We start from the raw sequence: 24,287 nt of genomic DNA, 5'->3' as shown, positions 1-24,287 counted from the left end.
TACCCTCTTTTTGGCATGGTTACCCCGACATTTGCCTGCTGTCTATGTGTTTTGACTGTATTCACTGGGATCCTGGTAACCAGGACCCCAGTGACTATGCACTCCCTCTAAATTTGGTTGCTTGGGACTTTACTCACCCCATAATTGGCATAGTGATGCCCCCATGTAAGTCCCTAGTATATGGTACTTAGGTACCCAGGGCATTGTGGGACCAGGGGTTCCACATGGCCTGCAGCACTTATTGTGCCGCCCATGGGGGCCCATGCAAAATGTGTCTGCAGGCCTGCCATTGCATCCTACGTGAAAAGGTGCATTTGCCCTTTCACTACAGGTCACTGCACCACATCACTTGAAGTCACCCCTATGGTAGGCCCTCCTAGCCCAGAGGGCAGGGTGCAAGTACCTGTGTGTGACAGCACCCCTGCATGAGCGGCGGTGCCCCTACGAACTCCAGCTCCATTACAGGTCACTAACTACCTGCCTCTAGCTACATAATGGTAACTCCGAACCTGGGCATGTTTGGTATCAAACATGTCAGAATCATACCCCAATACTGTTGCCAGTATTGGTTGTATAATTCCATTCACTCTGGGGGCTCATTAGAGGACCCCCCCAGCATTGTTCCTCCTAGTCCTCTGGGGTTTTCCGGGCAGTCGGCGCTGCTGCCACCCCTCAGACAAGTTTCTGCCCTCCTGCTGTTTGACCAGCTCAGGCAGAGGAAGGCAGAACAAAGGATTTCCTGTGGGACAGGGTGGTAACACCCTCTCCCTTGGAAATAGGTATTACATAGCTTGGGAGGGTACAATTGGTGCCCTCCTTGCATAAAACAGTTTGCACCCCTCGTCCCTGCTCTGGAGGGAAACTGGACAATGGAAGGGGGAGTGACCACTCCCCTTCCATCACCACCCCAGGGGTGGTGCCCAGAGCTCCTCCAGGTGGCCTCTTGATTTTGCCATCTTGAATCCAAGGTGGGCAGAGGTCCCTGGGAGTATCAGAGTTGCCAGGTCAGGCAGGTGATGTCACAGCCCCCACCTGGTAGGTGGTCCCCCTGCTAGGTGACCAATCCCCCTTCCTGGGCTATTTAGGACTGTCCAGGAACCAACAATCTGCAACTCTAGCGACGACTCCGCTCTGCAACATTGTTTCTCCGGCTCCTTCCAGCAACTGCAACATTTCCGTGTCTGTGCATCCTCTGATGGTGACAAGTCTTCAGCCTGCACAAGAATCAAGAATGAATCTCCCTTTGAGTGAAGGAGTCACTCCCCTGCACCTGCAGACACCAACTGCAGTGAGGTCCAGCTGCACAGATCCTCTATCCTGCAGAACTGCATGGATCCTGCAACACAGGTGGTAGTCTGGAGTGGTCCCCTCGGTCATCTCTACCAGCTGTCCAACTTGGGAGACGGTGAGCCCTTGCCTCTTCTTGCAGGACAGTAACCCTGTGCACTGCGACTCTTGCAGCGACTCTTGCAGCTACCAAGGCTTGTTGGCTCCTCTCCCAAGGGATCTTCAGGCTCCGTGTAGCCCCAGCCTCCATCACTCTTCCCTGCAAAGCACAGTCTCCTGCCTGCTGCTCCAGCGACGTGGGATTCCGCTCCAGGCGTTCTGAGTGGGCCTCACTGCAACTCCTGTGCCTGATGCCTGTGAGTTGCCTGTAGGGGCTGCATCCTCGTCTTCTGACTCTCCTCACTGCTGAGGGTCACCTGGGACTCCCCTCCTTGGGTTGAGTCCCCCTGGAACTTGCTGGTCCCCAGCAGCTCTGCAACTTTTGCCTTTGCCAAGACTTGTTTGTGGTTTTTCCAACACCACTGACTGACTGCAGCTCTTCTTCTATCCTGGGACATCACCTGCATCACTTATGGAACTCCTCTCCTGCTTCGGTGCTGCATAGCTGACTCCTTGTCTCCAACTTTGACCTGGTCCTCCAAGGGTGGGTAGTGGCTCCTGCCACAACTGGACAATCCAACTTGAACTGGACTTGGCCCTCTTTTTTGCAGATCCTCTTCTGTCTTGATCCACAGTTTGTTTCTTTCAGTCTTGTTTGAGTCTTGCACAGTCTTTTTCTAAAGTTCTCCAGTGAGATTGGGGAAAAACCAAGTACTTACCTCTTCTCTCCTGGTTGCTGTGGGGCACCCTGGTACTTACCTTTTGGGGTTCTTAGTTCCTCCGGCTCCCCTCTACCGATATCACTTCATTGGGTGGGGGACTGCCTTTCACATTCCACTTGCTTAGTATATGGTTTGGTCTCTCCCTAGGGCTTTCACTATTTACTATTGTTTTTACTATTTGCTATTGCTGTCTATGCTAATCACTGACTTCTAATGTGTATATAATAGTGTGTTTACTCACCTCCTAGTGGAGTATTGCCTATAAAGTATTTTAGTATTTGTGTTATTATAATAAAGTATCTTTATTTTTGTCACACTGTAGTTCTTTCATGTGTGTAAGTGCTGTGTGTCTGTAGTGGTATTTCTTAAGCTGCACGTCTCCTTGATAAGTCTTGGGTGCTCATCCACAGCTACCTCTAGAGAGCCCTAACTTCCTAGACACTGTCTACACCTCATTAATAGGGGATACCTGGACATAGCATAAGGTGATAACACCATAGATGCTCACCACACACCATGCCAGCTTCCTACATCATTACCCAGTTTCACACTGGTTTGTCATCCATGTACCACAGTATACTGTAAAGATATCAGGGTTTACTATGGCCCAAAATATAAACAAGGCCTAACTGTATTATTAGATTGTGGTACCCTTGCAGCACTCTTGGTGTCACATGGGCAATGCAATACTTGAGTTAGATTTAAAAAGGAACGCACACCACTGTGCGTGGCCCTACGTTGATTGGTAAATCTTGGGAAACGCAAGGCAGCGCAATTCACTGTTTTGCGTTAATCTGCACTCATAATCTACATTGCTAACACATTTCACATACATTTGTATGCCATTCCATGGTAACCACTCCACTATATGCTATTCCACTGTATGCCTCTCCACTGTACAAGACTTCATTCTACGTCATTCCACTCTATGCTATTTCACTGTATGCAACACCACTGTACGCCACTCCAGTCTACATCACTCCACTGAACTCTTCTCCACTAAACAATATTCTACTCTACACCATTCTACTGTATGCCACTTCACTCTACTCAATTCCATTATATGCCACTCTTAACACTCCACTGTACACTATTCCATAGTATGCAACTCCACTGTAAGCTACTCCACTCTACGTCAATCCAGTGTATTGCACTCCACTCTACACCACTTCATTCTACGTTATACGACTGGATCCCACTCTAATGTACACCACTCCACTGTATGGTATTACACTGTACCGCACTCCACTGTACGCCACTAAAGTCTACATCACTTCACTATATGCCACTCTACTGAATGCTAAGCAACTATACACCATTACACGCTATGCCACTCCCCTGTACAACACTCCGCTCTACGCCACTCCACCCTATTACACTGTATACAACTCCACTCTGCACCAGTCCACTCTCTATAACACTGTATGCAACTCCACTCTACACCTTTTCATTGTACGCCACTTCAATGTATGCCACTCTGCTATACATTACTCCAGTATATGCTGTTCCACTGTACGTCACTCCATCCTGCACTATTCCACTTTATGCTACTCCAGTGTATGCCACTCCACTCTACCTCCCTCTATTGTACGCTATTGCTGTGGACACTCCACTGTATGCTATTACACTCTACCCCATTCCAGTGTACGCCACTCCAGTCTGCACCACTTCACTGTACACCACTGCACTGAGGACTACATCACTATCCGCTGTTCCAATGTATGCCACTCTACTATATAGTACTCCACTGTATGCCTCTCCAGTGTATAACACTCTACTCAACACCACTCCATTCTACAGTAGTCCTTTGGATGCCACTCAACTCTATGCCACTCCACTATATGCTATTTCACTGTACCCTGCTCCACTGAACACTACTCCATTCTGCACTACTCTACGCTACTCTCCTCTACTCTATTCCACTCTACGCCACTCCACTATACTCCATTCTACGCTATTCCACTATACGCCACACCATTCTATGCTATTACACTTTACACAACTTTAATCTTTATCCCTCTACTATATGGTATTTCACTCTACCCCACTCCACTTTACGCCACTCCACTGTATGCTATTACACTCTTCCCCACCCCACAATACACCACTGAAGTATAAAACATTTCACTGTACGCCATGCCACTGCATGCTACTACATTATACGTTATTACACTTAACGCCACTCCCCTAAACAGTACTACACTATATACAATAACACTCTAAGCCACTCCACTGTACATCACTCCAGTCTACGCTACTCTACTCTACGCTATTCCACTTTGTCACTCCACTCTATGCAACTCCAGTGTACTCCCCTCCACTCTATATAACTCAACTCTACATTACGCCAGTCTACTAGACTCTACTCCACTCTATCCCCATACACACTGCAGTCCAAATTTGCACTCAACTCTATGTCAGTACAATCTATTGTACAACATTATACTTTACTCTGTGACAGTTTCCAACAGTGTACGACACAGCACTCCACTCTACTGTATCAGATGCCACTCCAATTTTCAAAGTTCCTCGTCTCTACGCGAGTACACTTCTGTGTATGCCACCCCACTCTACGCTAATCCACTGTCTCCTACTCCACTCTACACTATTTCACTCTATGCCACTCCACTTTTCTATTTCCACTGTACAGTATTCCACTATTTGCTAGTCCACAGTATGCTACCTTATTTTACGATAATCCACTCTACGCCAGTTCTCTCTACACCGCTTCATTGTATGACAGTCTCCTCCACTATATATAACTGCACTCTATAAAAGTCTACCACGCTTCATGGCACTCTACCACTTTCTACTCCTCTCTATGCTCGTACACTCCAGTGTTTAACTCTATACTCCATTCTGTGCCCTGCACTCCAATGTACAATGCTCTATTCCACTGTACAACACTTGTCTATACGACAGCACTCCACTCCACTGTACGAGACCCCACTCCATTTTATAACAATTTACAACCTACAGTACATCAGTCCACTCCATGCCACTCTATTCTATGACACACCAATACACTCTATTGTACTTTACTCCACATTATGTTACACCACTCCATTCAACTCTACTCCACTGTACTTTACGCTACTATACAACAATCCACTTGACGCAGCTCTGTTGTTTCAAAAACTACTGTACCCTATGCAACTCCACTCTACTACACTGTATGCCACTCTCCAACACTCTACTCCTGTCTATACCCCTTCACTCCACTGTACAAGACTGTACTGTACAATACTCTAGTCCACGATACAACACTGCATGCAACTCTTTGTATGCCACTGCACCTGACTTTACTACACTCTACTCTGACAGAACTCCACTCTACTCCACTACCCCACTGTATGCCACTCCATGCCACTCAATGCCATTGTACTCTATAACACTGTATGCCAGTCCACTGTACCACACTCTACAACACTGTGCTGTACACCACTCTAAAAACATCAATCAGACTGTATGTCATTCTACTGTAGTCTACATCACCAATACTGTACAACACCACACTACACTCTACTGTACTACACGGTACTCCAATTTATGACACTTTACTCAACTGTATGCTATACCACTTCACACAACTATAGACTACGGCACGCCACTCCACTATATGACACTTTACTCCACTCTACACTACCCCACTCTACTGTACTCCACTCCGCTATACTCCAGTCTACTACACTTTATCCTACTCTGCACCACTGTATTATATTCTGCTCTACACGGCTCCACTTTCCAACACTCTACACCACAGTATGCACATCCACTCTACAACACTACTACACTATATGACACGCTACTCCACTCTATGCCCATCCATGCAATGCCACTGTTCTACACTGTATGACCCTCGATGACACGCCACTCAACATTTTTCTTCGATACGCCACTCCACTATTTGACACAGCAGTTCACTGTATAACACTCTGCTTCACTGTACTCTGAAACTCCACTGGAAGATACTCCACTCTATGACAATTTTTCTTCACCCTACCCTACTCTAAAACACTTTACTCTATGAAAGTTTGTGACACCCTAACCTACAGTTCGACACCCAATTAACTGTACAACTTGCTGCTCCAGACTACGATTCTTGATTCCGCTATATGAGACACCATGCCACTACACTATATAACACCTTACTACACTATACAATACACTACTACACTCTTCTCGACTCCACTTGATTCCAATCTACGATATTCCAGTCTATGACAATAGACTTTACAACACTCTCCTCCACTGCACTGTATGACACTCAACATCACAATTCTCAACTTGCGACACTGGACTCTGTGATTTGAAACACGTTTTTATAAAAAATTGAAAAAAACATTAACATTCAATGGAAAAAAGAAAGGTTAAAGCTTAGTCATAGTTAGGAAAATGTATTTCCCCAAAACAAATCAGGTTTAAACAACACAAACTTAAAGAATTCTAAAATTACAGTTATAACTTTCATTTACAATTTATCCACCACCTTCAAATTATTATAAGTATCAGACCTCGTTACATACACTTTTCAGCCTTCTTGATTGCACCTGTGGAGAGCAAAAGACTGACCTAGTGCATTAGGGTTTCAGAGTATTCTTCTGAAGTGTGTTGTGGGGGAACGTGGAGTGGAAGTTAGGAATAGGGCTTTGCCCTTTTGGGCAATTTGTAAGACCAAGCTGTCCACTGTGATGGATCTCCAACCGGGGAAATATGAATCCTGCCTCCACCCACCCTAGCATTGGCCACTGAGGTCAAGCTAAAGTGGCTCAACAGCCGCTGCATCAGGGGGTGATGATTTGAAAGAATGCTATCCAAGCTAAGCCGCACTAACTCTGCTGGTGCAGTGCCCACAACTTTGAAAGGGTTTGGTCAGTTGCTGTACGATGGGCTATGAGGGATGGCCCTATCTCAAAGATAGCCCAGGGATTAGCCTTTGAATTACTGAACTGGTGGCAAAACTGTTTTGCTGCCTGGATATGCCTTATAATCATGCTATGGAGTGTCTGTCTTTGAATTGTCCCAAAATTGAATTGAATTGAATTGTGTCTCCTCACATATCCTGGAGCCATGAGAGGGCATTTATATAGAAGACGCTTGGCATATTTTCATCCCATAAAGTATGTATGCACTCGTCTAGTAAGCTAACTATATTGCTGGATCTAAGTCCTAGACTGACTGAAGAAAACAACCTCTTTCCTGAGCCTTTGATTCGTTTCGATTCCTTATCCGGGGAGATTGGTGGGACAGGGCTCCAAATTAGCCTTACATGCTGAAGCTTGAACAATCAGGCTCTTTGGTGTTGGTTGGTGTTGGTTGTTTGTTAAATACGTCCGGATTACCAGGGGCAGGACTATGCTGTTGTGCCATAGGTTGACTGAGTGGCAGACATGAACATGGTTTGGCCTGTGTAGCGATGAACGTATCAGAAAGGGCTTTATTCAGCAGTAGAGTGGCTCAAATTGGGTGGGCCCTGGTTGATGGATTTCAATCATCACATTTGATTTTGCCTCAGATTTTGTGTCACTGGGGGGCAGCTGAAGCTCTAGTGTGTCAGCTGGTCTATGAACCACCACTGCAAATGAGGTACATTACTTAGTAGGTGGCATATATGTCGGTTTCAACTCTGTTTTGCGGGATGTTTCTAGTGTACTGGAGTTCTGCAAACCCTGATACAGTGCATCGTGAGTATAGCAAGGGAAGAGCAATCTGTCCCCTTCCCTGCCATCATCAGTGTCCTGAGGGACATAGGGTGCCTCTTGGACTGTCAGAGTCATAGCCAAAGAGCACTTGGACGTTCTGATGGGCACGGTCTCTAGGCCGAGGTCTATGATCAGAATAAGATTGAATTATAACTGTTTGTGCTATTGTGTCAGTCAAGATCGGGTTGACATTGGTCCTGGTTAGGACCACATTGTCTATCGGGACCATCGTCAGTACAGAAGGGACCAGTGTGGGCATAGGTGCTGGAGTGTGTACCAGAGTCGGTACGGGTCCATAGTGCGCCCAAAGCAGACAGATGGTTTCAGACCTGCTAGAAGTAGTACAAGATGGAGATGGAGTGGAGATCCCTGTGGCTCCTTAGGTCCTGAAGGCGTACCAGAGGGGGCCGTAAGTGCACTGAAAGTCTGCCACATGGCTTCTTCTGTATCTGCTGCAGGGTCGACAATGGCCCAGGAAACTCAGGGTGCATCAGGACCAGCTGTGGAACCGGCTCATATTCCAGGTACTGTGAACAGGTACAATCCTTATCTTGATGCACTCAGACCTTGTTGCTTGACATCTAGTGGTGGGAAAGGGGTGAGTCCTACTTTTTCTTATTATGCTTTTGTTTGGACTTGGACTTCTTGCGGGAAAGAACCGGAGAATGGCGCCACAACTGGGCTTGCAGCTTGATGGCTGTCCTTGGCTGAAACTTCTGTTTTGACTGCAACCTCTCCTTGTGCTCGGTGAAATGAAGTTTGGTCTCACAGTCTTGGATGGCTTTCGGCTGCATGAGGGCATACATGCGCAGAGAGCCCAAGCACCAGAGACAGCTTGACCGACAGCTGTTTTTGCAGGCTTGGCAGGGCTTGGGGGCCAGATTATGGGGGTTTGCCATACCTACAGTGGCAAAATCCCACTTGACATCAGGGATTTTATTTTTACTACTAAAAAGAGAATGGAATGGAGGGCTGCCCTTGCTGGCGGCATCAGGACACATCTTCCACCTCTAGCCCCCCTAAGAAGTCTTTCTGCCCTCTCGGGGACAAAACGGGGGAGGAAAAAGCACATGACTCAACAGGGATTCGAGTTTTATTAATCAAAATAGAATGAGATGAGAGCCTTTCCATCCTGACTGCATTCTCCACCCCTAAAGAGTTTGATTGCTTACCCCCAATCCTCCCAAGAAGGGGCGGAAAACACACCTGACACCAGAGAGGACATTATTATTTAAAATGCTAGGGGCCCGGCTTGTCATTGGGCTATCCTCCTTATGAATGAAAGAACTTGTAAAGTGTCACTCAAAGAAGATCATCCTGGCGCTAACTCAGACACAGACTTCCCTCACCAACCCCAGTACCGCCAATAAAACACAGAAAAAAGACCGAAGGGAACAAAACCTAAAAGAAACATATTAACTTAAACAATTACACAGCTCATCTGGGGCCAAAAACAGGCAAGTTTTCAGATGTTTCCTAAAAGCTGCTTCATTATACATCAATCTGAAAGAACAGGGAAGGTGATTCCAGGCCTTCGACCCTAATGCTGCAAAAGGTTTTGCCACCTCTGGATTTCAACGTAAAGTTACAAATTTCTAGTAGCTTAGCATTTGAAGACCTAAAAGCCCTTTGATTTTTATAATGCTAAAATGATCTGACAAATATTTAGGACCAGTTGAGCTCCAGAGAAGCGGAGCTTTTGTGGGGAAGCTTAAGAACTTGTCTTGCAGCCGCAGTCTGAACCACTTGCAGCAGGGGACTTCAACAAGTAGCTCATGAGCTACTAGTAGCTCTCTAGCTACCCATAAGTAGCTCTCCTGTGTGTAGCCCAGCCTACAAAACTGAAAAGTTTATATTTAAAACAAACATGTAAACTTGTCTAATGTGGTCAGCATTAAAATGCTAATAATACTCGTAGCTTTGGATGATTTTCATCAACATAAGTAGCTTTTACTATACAAAAGGTTGGAGACTCCCTGACTGGAGTCTAATATGTAGTTGCTTGGCCAAGCCTAGATAGAAGCTGTTACAACCTTGAAGTTATAAGCGCAAAAGCTGCAGTTTTCCTTGCTGCCAAAGGAAGACATGTAAAGATATTTTGAAGCGATTTAAACAAGGAAAAGGAAATACCAGCTACTGGTAGAACTTGAGATGGAAAGGACAGGACATTTTCAAATTGTACCCCTAGATTTCTAGCCCCTTCTACTGGATGTGACATTATTAGGTCACCAGTCTCTTGGAGAGGACATATTGTTCTTCTCAAATAGAAGTATTTTGTTTTTTCCACATTACACTTGAAATGATTAATTTCAATCCAGGGGATAATGCTTGTGATATAATTCCTGAAATTTTATTCTAAGCCAAAAGAATTTGTATCCAAAGATAGAATTAATTGGGGTGTCATCTGCATAGGAAGTGGTAGAAATGTCCAAAGAAGTAAATCAGAGAAATAATCGGGGCGACTTAGATGTTAAATAAAGATGGACTACGTGACGCACCCTGTGGCCCGTCACAATATTTTAATGATTTCACTTCTGAAGTGAACTGCCTAATTGACACCAATTGTCTCCTGTTTGCAAGAAAAGATTGAAACCAAGTCCAGGCCTTGCCAATCATACCAGTTCCAGAGTGATGCTGAAGTAAAGAATGCGAGATGGTATTGGATGCTGGTGATAAATCCAGGAGAATTAAGACTGCATTTGGCCATTGCCCAGCGTCACTATTATTGTTTCCGAAAACCTCAAGGAGGACTCCTCTGACCTCCTGGTCAGCGTCTGTTGCCCTCCCCTGTGCAGCTCCACCTGCTGTTGCTGCCTCTGCCTTGAGGGAACTTTCTGACTCTCAGTTCGAGGCCCACCTCCACCTGCAGGCTCCTGTCTGTACCTCATCCCTAGTGGCCATCTGCATGTAAGTGTCTTCTGTCTCTCTTTACTCCTGCCTTTACTTCTGTTTTCACTTCTGTTTTCATTCCTCTTATTCCATTTTTCTCCCTCTTGTCTCTTTCTCTCTCCCTTCACTCTCCCGTGTTTTTCCCCGTGCCACTGTTGCTCCTTCAGCCCTGCCCCCGCAAAGCGCGTTTCCCACCCTCTGGCCTCCCAGCTGACCGGACACCCCGCCTCCCTCCCCTTCTCAATGGCAGGCGCTGCGCACTGAGCGGGGACTCCTATGACCTCTTGGTCAGCGTCTGTTGCCCTCCCCTTTGCTCCACCTGTTGCTGCTGCTGCCTTGAGCGAACTGAGAGCCTGCCTGTCTCTCAGTTCGAGGCCCTCCTCCGCCTGCACCTCATCCCTGGTGGCCTAGTGGCTAACTGCAACTAAGTATCTTTTGTCTCTCTTTGCTGCCTTTACTTCTGTTTTTATTTCTGTCTCTTATTCCATTTTTCTCCTGCTTGTCTCTTTCTCTCTCCTGCGTTTTCCCCCACACCGCTGCTGCCCCTGCGACTCTGCCCCCCGCAAAGCGCTTTTCCTGCCCTCCCGCCTCCCAGCTGACCGGACCCCCGGCTTCCATCCCCTTCTTAATGGTGGCCACACGCAGTCCGTCCACGCCTGGACTGCACCCAGCACCACGGACCCTGGTTCTCGCGCCATCTGCTGGTTCGGCGCCAGCACTCTAAGCTCCCTCAACCCGGGAAGATCCTAAGCCTGCCACCTAGCTAACCGCAGGAACACTCAGGAACCTTTTTCATGCACCGCATGCTCCCACACCCTCCAAAGACCACCTCATGATCCCGCACCAAGCACGGACGACCACTTCAAGTGCATACTCCGCAACACACGCTCCCTCCTCAAGCACGCAGTAGAAGTCTGGGACCTCCTCGACTCGACAGCCCCGGATGTCGCCTTGTTCACAGAGACATGGATCACCTCCACCTCTGCCCCAGACATCACCACGGCCATCCCGGACAATTACAAAATCATACGCAAGGACAGAGCCAACCGACCTGGAGGAGGCATTGCCATAGTCTACAAGAAGAACCTCCACCTGACAACCACCAATGAGTCACAGTCTCAGCCAACCCATGAATACCTACACTTCCAGATTCAGACTAACCCCAACTCCTCCCTCCATGGCACCCTCATCTACAGGCCACCTAGACCACAACCTCAATTCTGCGAAGACATCACCAACCTCATCACCCCCCAAGCGCTCACCTCCTCTGACTACATCCTACTCGGCCACCTCAACTTCCACCTTGATACCCACGATGACCCCAACACCGCAAACCTCCTGGACAACCTCACAACACTCGGCCTCAAACAACTCGTCAACGTCCCCACCCACAGACCCAAACACATTCTCAACCCCGTGGAAAAAAAAGGGAGCACACTGCCTCACACTCCAGCAAAAAGTTGGCCCCAATGCATCTTGGTAAATGCAGTCAGATTCTTTCACATTAACAAAAGTAATCAAAGTCTTTCACCTTAGTAGGTGCAGCAAGTGCTGTGTATCTCTGGACACGTGTTTCTGGGTTTCGCCCGTCATCAGCAGAGAGCAGCATATTTTGTGGGGTTGCTTGAAATGCCACCAAACGTCTTCTCAGGTTTATGTACCACTCTGGTGCGCAGGTGCCTCACCAAGGCTCGTCAGCCCGTTAGCTCAAGGGAGCCGTCATTCGACACAGTGGAAAAAAAAGGGAGCACACTGCCTCACACTCCAGCAAAAAGTTGGCCCCAATGCATCTTGGTAAATGCAGTCAGATTCTTTCACATTAACAAAAGTAATCAAAGTCTTTCACCTTAGTAGGTGCAGCAAGTGCTGTGTATCTCTGGACACGTGTTTCTGGGTTTCGCCCGTCATCAGCAGAGAGCAGCATATTTTGTGGGGTTGCTTGAAATGCCACCAAACGTCTTCTCAGGTTTATGTACCACTCTGGTGCGCAGGTGCCTCACCAAGGCTCGTCAGCCCGTTAGCTCAAGGGAGCCGTCATTCGACACAGTGGAAAAAAAAGGGAGCACACTGCCTCACACTCCAGCAAAAAGTTGGCCCCAATGCATCTTGGTAAATGCAGTCAGATTCTTTCACATTAACAAGAGTAATCAAAGTCTTTCACCTTAGTAGGTGCAGCAAGTGCTGTGTATCTCTGGACACGTGTTTCTGGGTTTCGCCCGTCATCAGCAGAGAGCAGCATATTTTGTGGGGTTGCTTGAAATGCCACCAAACGTCTTCTCAGGTTTATGTACCACTCTGGTGCGCAGGTGCCTCACCAAGGCTCGTCAGCCCGTTAGCTCAAGGGAGCCGTCATTCGACACAGTGGAAAAAAAAGGGAGCACACTGCCTCACACTCCAGCAAAAAGTTGGCCCCAATGCATCTTGGTAAATGCAGTCAGATTCTTTCACATTAACAAAAGTAATCAAAGTCTTTCACCTTAGTAGGTGCAGCAAGTGCTGTGTATCTCTGGACACGTGTTTCTGGGTTTCGCCCGTCATCAGCAGAGAGCAGCATATTTTGTGGGGTTGCTTGAAATGCCACCAAACGTCTTCTCAGGTTTATGTACCACTCTGGTGCGCAGGTGCCTCACCAAGGCTCGTCAGCCCGTTAGCTCAAGGGAGCCGTCATTCGACACAGTGGAAAAAAAAGGGAGCACACTGCCTCACACTCCAGCAAAAAGTTGGCCCCAATGCATCTTGGTAAATGCAGTCAGATTCTTTCACATTAACAAAAGTAATCAAAGTCTTTCACCTTAGTAGGTGCAGCAAGTGCTGTGTATCTCTGGACACGTGTTTCTGGGTTTCGCCCGTCATCAGCAGAGAGCAGCATATTTTGTGGGGTTGCTTGAAATGCCACCAAACGTCTTCTCAGGTTTATGTACCACTCTGGTGCGCAGGTGCCTCACCAAGGCTCGTCAGCCCGTTAGCTCAAGGGAGCCGTCATTCGACACAGTGGAAAAAAAAGGGAGCACACTGCCTCACACTCCAGCAAAAAGTTGGCCCCAATGCATCTTGGTAAATGCAGTCAGATTCTTTCACATTAACAAAAGTAATCAAAGTCTTTCACCTTAGTAGGTGCAGCAAGTGCTGTGTATCTCTGGACACGTGTTTCTGGGTTTCGCCCGTCATCAGCAGAGAGCAGCATATTTTATTATTATTCTCAACCCCGTCTTCTCAGCGGGGAACAACATCACCATCTCTCACACCTCCGAATACCATTGGACCGACCACAAGTGCGTCCACTATACCTTCACAAAACACTGCACACCACTATGCCCCCGCTCCCTCGGCAGACGCTGGGGCAAAGTTACAGAAGCACAACTCACCAACGCTCCCAGCCACCGGACCAGCGGATGAGAATGAAGCTGCATGCAATCTATACCACTGGTTATTGGAATGCGCCAACAACGTAGTCCCCTCTAAGGAAAACAGCAGGAAACCGACGTAGCAAAACACCGAAATGGTTTACGGCAGACCAACAAGAATCCAAATGCTCCTGCAGATGACTGGAATGGAAATGGAGGAACAGCAAATCAACCGAAGACCGCACAGCCTACAAGAATGCAGTCACCACCCACCACCAGAATATCAGAGCAGCCAAAAAAGCCGCCATCCAAGAACGCCTCAGCACCAGCACTCACAACAGCAAAGAGCTCTTCGCCATTGTCAAAGAGTTCATGATCCTCGGGACAGACACCTCATCCATCCCTCCCTCCCAAGACCTCTGCAATAACCTCGCCACCTTCTTTCACTGAAAAATCCAGGACATTTGCGAAGGCTTCATGAACCAAAACACACCAGCACCGTTCACCACCACAGGACTAGCACCTCACCAGATACTGAACTCTTGGACCCCCATCTCCAAAGAGGACACCCAAAGACTCATGAACTCCATCCACTCAGGAGCACCCTGGGATCCGTCCCCTCATCATCTCTTCAAGCTGTCCAGTGCCACTACAGCACCAGAACTGTGCCGAACTATCAACCGTTCCTTCGAGACTGCCACCTTCCCATCAGACTGGAAGCATGCCAAGATCAACCTGCTTCTCAAGAAACCCACCGCCGACCCAAGGGAGCTGAAAAACTACAGACCCATCCCTCTTCCCCCTTTCCCAGTCAAAGTAAAGGAAATGGCTGTCAACCAGCAACTCATCAAATTCCTCGAAACACACCAAATCCTAGACCCATCCAAATCCGGATTCAGAAGCAACCACAGCACTGAAACCGCACTCCTAGCAGCTTCTGATGACATGCGCATCATACTAGATCACGGAGGCATGGCCACACTCATCCTCCTCGACCTCTCCGCTGCGTTTGACACTGTCTTCCACTCCACCCTCTGCGCCAGGCTACACCACGCCGGCATCCGAGATAAAGCACTGGATTAGATCAGGTCCTTCCTCACTGGAAGAACACTGAGTGTCAGACTACCACCGTTCATGTCAGAACCCAAAGACACATGCTGCAGAGTGCCCCAAGGATCATCACTCAGCCCAACGCTTTTCAACATATACATGGCCCGCTTGCCAAGATCATCAAACAACATGGGCTAAACAGTCTCCTACGCCAACGATACCCAACTGATCCTCTCCCTGTCCGAGGACTTGGCAAAGGCCAAGAAACATTTCCACAACAGGATGAGAGCAGTCACCACCTGGATGGAAGCCAGCTGCCTCAAACTCAACTTGGACAAGACAGAGATCCTCGTAATCAGCTCCACCCCTTCCGCCTGGAATGACTTCTGGTGGCCCACCTCACTGGGAAATGCTCCCGCCGCCACGGACCAATGCACGTAATCTGGGCATCATCCTGGACTCCTCTCTATCAATGACCCGCCAAGACAATGCCGTCTCATCATCATGCTCCACACCCTTTGACTCCAGTGAAAGATCTTCAAGTGGATCCCCTCCGACACGAGGAAGACAGTCATGCACGCACTCATCATTAGCAAACTGGACTATGGCAACGCACTTTATGCCGGCATCACCAAGAAACTACAATCAAGACTACAAAGAATCCAGAATGCAGCAACCAGGCTCATCCTGGACATCCCACGACACAGCCACATCTCCTCCCACCTCAGAGATCTACACTGGCTCCCAGTCAACAAGCGCATCACATACAAACTCCTGATCCACACCTACAAGGCACTGCACAACATAGGACCGGCATACCTCAACCACCGCTTGCCTTCTATATACCCAGCAGACATCTCCGTTCTTCCCAGCCTGCCCTTGCAGCCGTTGCAAGATCCGGAAAAGCACAGCAGAACGAAGATCCTTCTCCTAACTAGCAGCCCGGACATGGAACACGCTACCTCTCAAGCTCAGGCAGACCGCTTCATAAAGCAGTTCAGGAAGGACCTCAAGACCTGGCAGTTCGATTGAGCAGCATGCCTACATAGAGTGCCTTAAGACCCTATGGGTGATTAGCCGCTGTTCATAAATCACTGATTGATTGATTGATTCTGTAGAATGTGGAGGCCTGACACCGGATTGGGATGGATAAAGTGACTTAGAATATTCTAGAAAATCCATTAATTGTTCATTAACAAGCTTTTCCAGCATGTTAGTAAGAGCATTGAGAATAGAAATGTACCTAAAGTTGGCAAGAATACAGGGGTCAGCTGATGCTTATTTGTAATAAAGGTTTTACTGCCACTATGTCCAAGACTCTGGAACTACTGCTGAAGAAAGGTAAGTGGTTGAGCACAGGGTTGACAGTCTTGATTGCCCTTCTAAAGATGATTGGTGGGCAAGGGTCCAAAGGAGAGCCAGATTTACAAAGGACACCACGTTCAGATTGCTCTAAAGAAATATGCTGAAAGTCGGACAACGTGGACCTAGAAGTGTTGAGGGGGGTCCTCAGAACTGTTCACCAGTAGACACCTTCTCTATACCACAGTCTTTCTTCCGTCCTGTGGGCAAAAAGCACACTGAAGACCACGGGCATCTTATAGAAAGTGAGCTAAGGGAAAAAAGGGCAAAAATGTGACCCCATTCAGAATAGGGATCTATGTTGGAGCAGACCCTGTGCTGGTACAACCACAAGGGGTCACACCCTCTTTTGCATGGGGCATGGTCCCAATGCAAATGTGCAAAAAACTTTGTCTTTGCACCTGCTTTGTATTAGAGGTGCAGAGGCAAAAGGTCTGTCAGGATGTGCAATGACTGTGCACCACACAGAGGAAGTGCACAGTCAGTGTGCACTCGAGGGTGTCCCTTAGGAGGGGGGACCTGGAGTCCCAGGGGATCTGCAGGAACACCCTGCACACATGTGCAGTAACGAATTGCACCCACCTGCAGGGTGATGCCTTACTCTGTCCTCAAAGAGAGGCCGGCCTGCCTCCAGTGAAGGATGGAGCCGCAGCCATGTCTTTCACTAATGTGCTCCCTTCAGCACATGTGTGAATTGTTAGAGAGATCATCTGTGCTGAGGGCAGCATTACTATCTAATGGGCACACTATTCCAGACTGCGCCAGGCTCGCCTAATTAAGGGTGTGCTGCAGCGCAAACAGAGTCAGCATCCCTGATGTGTAATTTGGGCTGGCTTGTCCTGGGATTGGGTAACAATATTGACCCCTGGAGCCCAAACAGTCCATCTACTGCTGAAATGCTACAGCCATCCCGATGGCAAGTGAAAGGTAATTTGGATTATTTGAATGTAGTTTTGATATATGGGCCAAAAAGAGGGATTAACCCTCTCACTCCATTCTGCCTGCCCTGTGTGGCAGAAAGATTATCTGGTGCCCAGCTGTAAAGCTGGCTGAAACCTCACACCGTTCTTCTTTTGGACTCCCATCTCTAGTGTCTAGTAGTTATTTTTGCCTCTTGGAGATGGCTGCTTGAAGGTGAGCCCTACATTCTATCTCCCCTAGGGTGGCAGAAAGTGTATTTTGTGAGTGGGAGGTTTACCCCACTGCCAAAGCCAAGATGGGCAAGCCCTGTGCCCCATTCTGTTTCTCATCGATTCCCTGGTGGTCTAATGGGCTTTCTGCCCTCCCTAGTTGGGCAGGTGTGGAGAAACACCTTTGTCTGACCAGCCAGGGGTTCAGAAAGCCATTGAGACCCTCAGGACAAAATATAAACACATTAAAAAAAAAGTATGAGGTTTTGGAGGCGGAGGGCTGTGTGCTGGCATCAAGTGGCCCAATAAACTGGGCACTAGACACTATTTGTACCCCCAAGGCCGACATAATAGGAAGTTTCCATGGGCATTTCGGAAACTAGAGACCCAGGGAAATACAGGTTGGTTTCGTGGGCATGGATACAAGCACATTTACTTACCCAGAATACTATGCAAATGTCAAAGTATGGGTAAAGAACACATTTTACCAATATTTATTTGACAGAAGACTTGGTGACTTCCAGCTAAAAGTCTTATCCTGCATACCCCTTTGTGTCTCGAGAAACACAGAACCCTACAATTGAGTGTGGGCCGAACATATGTGGAATGATAGGAATGAACCAGAACTTTAACTATGTGAAGACCACTTGGACACTATATAAACTTCACATGCTCCATATTTGGACTGATTCCTATATTGTACTATAAGCCCACCCACACGTGAGTTACCTTTCTTATAGAGGAAAGTTTTGGGGACACTGTGTGGTTTGCAGGGCATTTTGGGTAAGAAAGGTAGCGGAATCCACATGAGCCACACACCCCAGGACTCCTCAACTTGTCTACTTTTCAGTGTCTGGGCTGGTAGGGCTCCCTGGGTCCCTGCCAACTTTGGACCCCCCATCTATAGCTGTCCACATCCCCAGAAGGACTGAAATTGCAAGGACACATCTTGATGTACTGACGTTGCATTTTAGGCCCTGTCAGAGGTGTCCAAGTGTGGTGCCATTTTCATTGGGAGAAGTGTGGGAACCCCGAGTTTTCACCAAAGTGGGCCTATGGAATTGTGATTGTCTTAAATATCTCCCCATTCAGACGACCACCTGATAGTCCGGATCCCACAAGTCCCAAGGTGCGCTTCTACCATAGGAAAAGTGTGTGTGGCACAAAAAAAACTGAGCGGTTGTCTGCACGGAGGGCTCATGCTGGCTTATCATCATCATATGAGCACTGTGCATGTGTTCACGGTTCTATGGTATAAAATATAGTAAGTAACTTTGGAAAAACAAGAATGACATCACTTTTGATGCTGAGAGATAATTGTGCCACTTGGCACTTATTATGTGTCCGTCTAATGCAAGTCTTACTTTATTTATACTTTGTGTAGGTCATCAGCGTTTGAGAGACGATGCTCCTAAATCAAGGATTTAAGTCTTGAAGGAAACACGATTTTCTGTTTGTCGATACTGTATGAGAGCCACACTGCTGTGGGAGCACAGATTACAAAGAAAGAGGATAACCCACACAAAGGATATTAAGTAGCTTTTTTCTTTTTTTTTTAGATCCAAATGAATTGCCACTGATCCTAGTTTGGGCTTTAAGGTCAAGAAACATGGTCACCAACTCTTCAGTGATGTAAGGAGCATTATTTTCCTATATATTACCTATGCTTTTAACCCTCAACATAGACCCTAAGAATAAACTTAGCGAACATATAGTTAATTTTATTTTTCACCATCTTTACCAATCTACCTTTATTCACTACACAATATCTCCCTTTTCTCTTCATAGACTTTGGAGGGAATTTGGGTTGTTTGATTACAACTCCTAAGGCCAAAATTAAGATCTCTGGCAAAAAGACCCCAAGAGGAGCCGGCAGGGCATTGCAGCACAAGCCGAACGAGGAGTACAGCCCAATGATGAAGCATGCCACGTTTAAGTGGGTGAGGGCTTGTGCTTCAAGTTAACGCTTAACACGACCAGGTGGGGTGGGTAAATTAATGCTAGTGACTGGAACCTTATCTCAGAACAGCACACTTTTTTGCTTCATTAAATAGTTTTGGAGTGTGTGTGCTGGACCATAACCTCTCTTTGTCCTTTCCAGTTTGGATTGTGAATTGTAGACATAACTCACAAGAGGGAAGTCTTCCTTCACCACAGAAGTGATGAGGCAGAGTGGAGTTTGGTGTCTCTGTTTTCTCTCTTATCCCATTCCCCTTTCGCCACTTCTACCACTGGGCCTGATGTTATAGTATACGCAGTGTTTATTGGGGATGGTGAGAGCTGAGAAAGATCATTGCTTCCACTGGATCTTATACACAAAGTTAGAGCAAAACCTGACACCTAACAATTCAAGTTGATGGATTGCCAGTGAGCCAAATGAAGACACCCTACAAACTGCCTCATGGCCCTTCAAAGGCAGATTAACTTGTATTTGCCATAAGTGGGCTTTGGAGACATCACACCCCCTGGAGCTCCAAAATAACTCATTTAGCTGCTGCACTAGCTGCGACGGCTGACACCACTAAAAAGTCATACCTAGAAAATATTTCCTGAACAGTCAGTACTGCTGATGAAACTGACAAACAGGGGAAGCCAACCACAAAGACCAAGCCAAAAGTATGATCTTGCATGAGGCGCTCCAACTCTCACTAAAACGATGTGCTCCATCAAAGGGCATGTCCATAGGATTTGCCTGTAACTTCCCTAGAAGAACCTGTGGCACACATACAGGCATAGCAGCTAATGGCGATGGAAGAGCCCATGGACCATGATACTGACCAGGCCAGCTCTGCTGCGTCTTGCCAATTGTGTACAACTTCTGCAAAATAGTCACAAGAAAACCCTGAAGGATTGGGAGTCCCTTCTGCAAGAACTGCCTTAAGGCATAGGAGTAATGGGCCAAGAGACAAGATGCATTTGTAAAAGGGTGAGGCTGCATGGTTAGAAGACCATTTTCCCCACTTTCTATAGCCTTTACGACTCACTGTTCATAGGAGTGGATGGGAAATAATAAGGTTTCTGTTTGAAGAGGGATGACGCCTGGACTACAAGTCATGAATTTTGAGTTCCAGGAGCTGATGGTGCCAATCAACCTAGTGTTTCACAGCAGAGGCAGACTCTGGATATTTCCATGCAACCACAATGGGGGTCCATCAGTGGCTTGTTAAATGAGTTCAGGGGTTCAACGGAGATTGTTGTTGGCTCCAAAATTATGGTAAGGAGGTTAGCCACCACAACTTCAAATGCTAAGGCACTCATGCACCTCTGTAGCCTTGAGAAGCATAATCACATGAAGCACTTTCCTCCAATGGAGGTCCCCAAGCATACTCCATTTCCATCTCTAAGGAGGTGTCCAGACCAGTGGCATTCTGCAGGGCCAGTTTGACACCAACATCCATCCCCGTGTTGGGGGGTGGAGTTTGCCCCACAACCTATGGAGGTTCTGGACGATGATCATGGTAGACAATGTTTGGCATCTGAATGAGTTCAGAATCAGAACCAAATAACCTCACCATGCTGCCTATCCCTTCATCACGAGGCAAGGGCCTGTGTGTGTGTGTGTGAGGGATGGTGGAGCGCCTCCATTATCTGTTTGCGTCAGAACCTGACATGAACTTTACTCTTCCCTATGCTTTGTAGCAGATTCGAGGTTGGTGGTTGTGGAGTTTGGGACGGCATTGATCCATGGAGCGGAGAAAAGGGCAGCACCTTCAGCAGAGGAGGGCTAGCAGTAATGGCATTAGGAACAGGGCCAATGGAGTTGACTGAGTCCACGAAAGAAGCCACAGGCACTCTGGAGGGAGCCATGGAGGAGCAGAAGAGGGCAAGCTTTGCCTGTGTGAAAGCCATGGACTGCGCACGGTCTGCAGGACGCTTTGGTTCTTGTGCGAGGGACAATTCCGCTGGGTCCACATTCACCAGAATGGCCTTGGAAGATGACGTCAAGTCTGTGGTCGGGAAACAACATTGCCTACTGGAAAGCAATCCCCTTAAATGGGAGAAGTTTGAGAATTCCTCTTACAATGCTTTTTATGCAGTTTCAAAGAGCATCACGGTGTTCTTGGAAGCAGCCCTTTTCAATGACCTGCTAATGACCTCTGTCTAGAGCGAGCCAAGTGCAACCTTCATCCTGAGCCATGAGGAGTTTGGTTCCCTGCTCTTTGATGCCATATGCATGCATGAAAACATTTAGTGCATGATTCGGGGTTGTGCTTGTGCCCCAGGTACCGGGGGAGGGGAAAAACAAGAACTGATATCAGTGCACAGGGCTGGCACCTTATGTGATTCTGTGATGTCATATTCGGGGTGGATCTGGTGGCTGAGGCAAAGCTATGGCACCACCTATAGGTGCAGGAGAGCTATTTAAAGTTTCTAGATCCAGTCTGGCTTCTGAAGGAGATTCAAGAGGTGTGGAATCTGCAGATAGACGTATCTATCAGGAAAAATGCCATCTGTAGGTACAGACCACTATGCCCCTCTGGTACTTGGCCACTCGCATTTCCAGTGCGTTTCGTGCAGGGATGAAGGGCTCCATCTGTTTAAATAGAAGCACCTGGGCTGGGGTAAAATCAAAGTATCTGCCCTAAGTGGAGGTCATTAATGGTTTAAAAAAAAAAAAAAATGCAGCATATTTGGAGATTACAAACAAGCAGATGGCATCCTATCATTATTTTTGATAAATCATTTTTATTGAGTTTTAGCACAATAATGAGACACTCGACAATAGAGCAGAGTACATAGCAAGTAAACCACAGTGCAGACGTGTAAGATACTGTAGGGTGAATACCCAGAGAAGAGACATGTATACAAAGTACAAGGAGGTCTGAGGCTCATTCCAGCTGAGCCAGCAATTCCCCCTGTGCGTTCGTGTTTTAAAGGACATCCCCGGACTTCATACACGGGCCTCTCTTGCTGTGCACAACAGTCTACACCCTACGGCCTTTGCAACAGCGCGGGTGGAGCAGGATTTTTCCTTTGGGCTACTATATGTCACGTTTAGCAACCACAGTAGCCGTTCCTAAAAGCATCCGGTCTGTTCTTTGAGCCCATGGAGACCTCCAGAACTCCAAGCAGCAGCATCAGAGGCGAGAAGAGCGCCTCCTACCCTAGCACATCTGGCATCTCTCTCACCACAGCAGTCCAGTGTGTCTGGATACACAGCCACGCCATGTGGTAGAAGTCGGCAGGGGCATGTGAACAGCAAGGACAGATAGGATCAGGAAGGAGGACGGTGCAGCCTGACTGTTGTGCGGTAGGCACAGTGGAAAAAGTAGGTCTGGACCAGATGCCACCTAGAGGAAAATGGGATGACTCAAGGCGTCATCACAGCGTCTCGACAGTCATCTTCAAGAGGACCCAACCAACCCTCCCAACAGGTCTTAAGGGGATCCAGTGTGCCGGAAGCGTTGATAATTAGGGTACGGTAGATTTGAGAGATGTCCTCCTTGCCCAACGTGCCCATGAGAAGCTTGGCCTCTAGGGGCTGAATTCAGGGAGAGCGCCAGTGTGTGGCATGTGGGTGTGAAGTGCGTGCTTCAGTTGCAAGTATTTATAAAATTGAGAGGTGAATGCATAGTTGTTTGGAGCTCCTGGAAGGAGCGTATATTGGTCCCGGGTCACAAGTCACCCGGTTATTCTATACCAATGAGGTCCCATCTCCCAAAGCCCTCTAGCGCTGCCATCTCATGCAGCCATATGCCGTGCCATAGGGGGGGTTTGGTGCGTGAGTTTAGTACGTCAGAGAGCGGTCCTCCAGGTGAAGAAAACCACTCTAGTCACCACGGGGACAGTGGTAAGAACTGGGGGACAGATAAAGCATGGCCATAATTTAAGGGAACCCAAGGGACACCATCCCCTACTAAACCAGTTGCTGACCACCAAGAGTTGTGAGGCTATGTCGTAGAGGTAAAGATTGGTCATCCCCAGACCTCCATCATAAGAGGTGTGTTGGCAGTGGTTAAGGGCCAGGAGGGGCCTAGATATGTGCCTGAGGAATGAGGATGCTTATTTGTCGAGCTCTCGGAACCAGCGACGAGGTAAGAGTATTGGGAGATTCTGGAAAACAGAGGACCGTCGGCAGAACTGTGGTGTCATAAAGGGCAAATCTTCCCATCACCTTCAGTGGAAGCGATTACCATCTATTGAGGTCCTATTTGGATTTCCACGCCAGGGGCCTGAAGTTAAGGGGCCAGGTGAGCTCAGGGTGGAGCGGTACCCAGATACCTAGATAATGGAAGCTGAGGCGGTGCACAGGGTTATCAGTCTGCCAAGCGACACAGTCCAGAGTCGGGGTCAGGGGCACCAAAACTGACTTTGCTGGGTTAACGTGGAGACCCGAGGCTTCCTCTAAAAGTTGAAGGATTTGAAGGCAGTGGGGGCCACTCACTGAATGGTCTGCTAGGTAGACAAAGACACTGTTTGCATAAAGTGCAATTTGGTCCTCATGTCCCTCATTCCATCGCCACCTCAGCACCTGGGCGTCACAGCAGAGAGGCATGCAAGCGGTTTGATAGCTAATGCGCAAAAGAGGGGAGATAGGGGACAGCCCTGACCTGTCCCTTGTCTGACAGGGAATACATTGGAGATCTCGCAGTTGATTTGGGCACTCGTGGTTGGATTAGCATTCAGCATGCGGATGAGTCCACGAAAACGGGGTCCAAAGCCAGCCCTCGGCGGCACACGTTAGAGGTAAGCCCAGTCCAC

This window comes from Pleurodeles waltl, chromosome 3_2, assembly GCF_031143425.1.
Source record: "Pleurodeles waltl isolate 20211129_DDA chromosome 3_2, aPleWal1.hap1.20221129, whole genome shotgun sequence".
NCBI lineage: Eukaryota > Metazoa > Chordata > Amphibia > Caudata > Salamandridae > Pleurodeles > Pleurodeles waltl.
This window is presented reverse-complemented; position numbering follows the sequence as displayed.